The sequence below is a fragment of the Nicotiana tabacum genome, chromosome 20 (genome assembly GCF_000715075.1).
Source record: "Nicotiana tabacum cultivar K326 chromosome 20, ASM71507v2, whole genome shotgun sequence".
NCBI lineage: Eukaryota > Viridiplantae > Streptophyta > Magnoliopsida > Solanales > Solanaceae > Nicotiana > Nicotiana tabacum.
Genome location: NC_134099.1, coordinates 120,008,097 through 120,012,210, shown reverse-complemented (window position 1 = coordinate 120,012,210; position 4,114 = coordinate 120,008,097).

The following is a 4,114-nucleotide window of genomic DNA, read 5'->3' as shown; positions in this document are numbered from 1 at the left end:
AAGGCAATCACTTCAATTAAGGCAATTTAGGGTCAATGTAACACGTAAGAATTAGAGGAAAGCTAACAACGTCATATGGAGCATATAGAGGCAATTTAAGCAACTAGGAAACCCAATCATAATAAGATACTTTCCTCATAAGGACCTAAGAATCTTAAAGGGCAATACTCCCACAGATAAGACTGAGCACACGCTCGTCACCTCGCGTGCACAGACTACAATTAGCATAGAGGACTCAAATCCGAAGGGGTATTCCCCCACACAAGGTTAGGCAAGATACTTACTGTCATGACCCGGATTTTCCACCCTCGGAAGTCGTGATGGCACCTACTTGTAGAAGCTAGGCAAGCCACGAAATGCGGAAAATTCAATCTCTTTTATTTTAGCCCTTTTTAACAAAATAAATTATTAGATGATCAACATTTAAATAATAGCGGAAGATAAAATTAAGCGGAAGAATTAGACAATTATAATACCAAAATCGATACGAAAGAGAAGAAAGCTAACATGTGTCTCTACCTAGAAACCGGTACCACCACATTCACAGACGATCCATGATTACTACATACAAATGTCTGAAAGAAAGAAACATCGTCTGTCTCGGATACAAGTGATAACAGAACAAAGTAATAGATAGAAGAGACGTCGGGTCTGCGGACACATGCAAGACTACCTCGGAGTCTCTATGGACTGAAGGTTGGCTCCCAAGCTACTGCTGTCCCAATGCTGCTCCGGTATCTGCACAGAGTGCAGAGTGTAGCATCAGCACAACCGACCCCATGTGCTGGTAAGTGCCTGACCTAACCCCGGCGAGGTAGTGGCAAGGCTAGGACCAGACTCCAGATAAACCTATGCAGTTATATAGATATATACAACGGAAAAATAATCTGAAACAAACAATTTAAAGCTGGGAAGGGGAAACATGCTTCGGGGAAATAACAGAGAAAGCAAAACCTCAAGAGAATTATAAGGAAACAAAAATGTAACTTCTAACAAGGATAAGGAAAACAAGGCAGATTTCACTTTCGGTTCACATTTTATTGCAGGCGTGCAACCCGATCTCATTTCTCATATCTCGTGGCAGGCGTACCACCCGCTCCCATTTCATTAAAATATGTGGTAGGCGTACCACCCGCTTCCATTTTAGTATATCTTGTGGTAGGCGTTCCACCCGTTCCCATTTCATTATATCTTGTGGTAGGCGTACCACCCGCTCCCATTTCATTATATCTTGTGGTAAGCGTACCACCCGCTCCCATTTACAAGTCAACACAAATCACACGGAATCCCGGCAAGGGAATAACAACAATATAATAGCTTTCCGGCAAAGGAACAATAATATCAAAGCAAACATCCCGGTAAGGGAGAATCAACTATAACCAATCTTAACTCAACTTCTACTCAGCTCAATTAATACCAATACTCAATCATAAACAAAATCCATAATAAATAAACTAAATTCTTGCTCAACATCGAAAATCATCAATTAAGGCTTCCATATATCATTTAAGAACACATCAACTATCCATTTAAGACTCACGGTCATGCTCTACACCAACGTATAGATACTAACCACCATGCCTATATGTCGTACTCAACAAGAAGTAATTAGCAAATAGGACACAACTCCTAATCCCTCGAGCTAAAGTTAGACCGGACACTTACCTCAAGCTTCTACGACCAACTCAATCCTCAATTACCGCCTTTCCTCTCGAATTTGGCTCAAAATCAATTGTATCTATACATAATTGACTTCATAACATCAATAAATGCTAAACAAATCAATTTAGACCTTGTTTTGGGGTCGAATTCTGGAACTAATTATATATTCGGGCTCGTGGGTGAATGGGTGATCGGATTTTGGTTCGAACCTCGTATTTTGACCAAGCGGGCCCTGGGTCGGTTTTTGGATTTTTGGGAAAAATGATTAGAAAGCTATAATTAGTCATTAATCAAAAAGCCCTAACTCTACCCAAATCTCTAATTTTCTACCCATAATCACATGTTTTAGGCCTAGAAATCTAGTGGGTGTTGATAAAAATGGAAGGAAACAAGTTAAAGATTACTTACCCAAGAGTTTATGGTGAAGAAGCGCTTCAAAAATTTCCTAAGAGCTTTGGAGGAAAGGTTTTGTGAAATTTGGTAAAAATCCCGTAATGGGTTTTATTTTGGAGACTTAAAATAACTGGGCGAATTTGTTCATCGCGATCGCGACAGACCCTTCGCGTTCGTGATGGGTTATACTGGATAAGCCTTCACGTTTGTGGACAATGGCTCGCATTCGCAGAGTAGAACTTCCTCGAGCCTCACATTCGCATCCAAGGTGTCGCGTTCGCGTAGGGTAACTGCCCCACTCCCTGCGCAGGCTCACTTGGCCTTCCCGTTCGCGTGGCCAGGACCGCATTCGTGAAGGGTTAACCCCCCAATGCCTCGCGTTCATGACCTGGTCTACGCATTCACGTAGAAGAAAATTCCTTCAGCATAATTTACACATCATGTTCGCGAGGGCTATCCCGCGAACGCGAAGAAGAAATATCTGTACACCAGAACAGTTGTTTTCTACAACTTTTCTTAAGTCCAAAACTTTCCGGAACACATCCAAAACACACCCGATCCCTCGGGGCTCCTAACCAAACATACGTACTAACTCAATAACATCATATGAACTTAACTGTGTGATCAAATCGCCAAAATAACCTCAATAACAACGAAATAAACCACAAAATTAAAGAATTTTCTCCAGCTTCTTAAAACATCAACTTTAGCAATTTAGGTCTGAATCACGTCAAATGACATCCGTTTTCACCAAATTTTACAGAAATGTCTTAAATCATATATAAGACCTGTACCGGGCGCCGGAACCAAAATCCGGGCCCGATACCATCATAATCTAATCAAATTTCATTTCAACTTTCCTTAAACAATTTCAAAAAATAATTTCCTTTAAAAATTCATTTCTCGGGCTTGGGACCTCAGAATTCGATTCTGGGCATACGCCCAAGTCCCATATTTTCCTACGGATCCTCCGGGACCATCAAATCATGGGTATGGGTCCGTTTACCCAAAACATTGACCGAAGTCAAATTAACTCATTTTATAGCCAAATTTTATCATTTTTCACAGATTTTCATATTTAAGCTTTCCGGCTACGCGTCCGGACTACACATGCAAATTAGGGTGACTCTAAATGAGGTTTTCAAGGCCTCGAAAACACAGTATTTAATTTAAAGCAAGTGATGACCCAAAACCTTTTGGGTCATCACATTCTCTACCTCTAAAACAATCGTTCTTCCTCGAACGGACAGAAGAAGGAAGTACCTGAGTTGGGAAAAAGATGGGGATAACGGCTCCGCATATCGGAGTCGGACTCCCAGGTCGATCCCTCAGGAGGTTGACCTCTCCATTGAACACAAACAAAAAGGTAACTCTTCGACCTCAACTGACGAACCTGCCGGTCTAGAATAGCTACCGGATCCTCCTCATAAGACCAATCCCTATCCAACTGGACAGTGCTAAAATCTAACACGTGGGATGGATCGCCGTAATACTTTCCGAAGCATGGACACATGGAACACTGGATGCACGGCTGATAAGCTCGGTGGCAATGCAAGTCTATAAGCCACTTCTCCCACTCGATCAAGAATCTCAAACTGACCAATGAACCTAGGGCTAATCTTGCCTTTCTTCCCAAATCTCATCACGCCCTTCATAGGCGACACTCGAAGCAATAATTACTCACCGACCATAAAAGCCACACCTCGAACCTTGCGGTCTGCATAACTCTTTTGCCTGGACTAAGCTGTACGAAGCCTATCCTGAATAATCTTGACCTTGTCCAAGGCCTCCTGAACTAGATTCGTACCCAACAACCGAGCCTCTCCCGGCTCAAACCATCAAACCGGAGATCGACACTGCCTACCATATAAATCCTTATAAAGAGCCATCTGAATACTCGACTAGTAGCTGTTGTTGTAGGCAAACTCTGCTAAAGGCAAAAACTGATCCCATGAGCCTCCAAAGTCAATGACACAAGCTCGGAGCATATCCTCCAAAATATGAATAGTCCGCTCGAACTGGCCGTCCATCTGAGGATTAAATGTTGTGCTCAACTCAA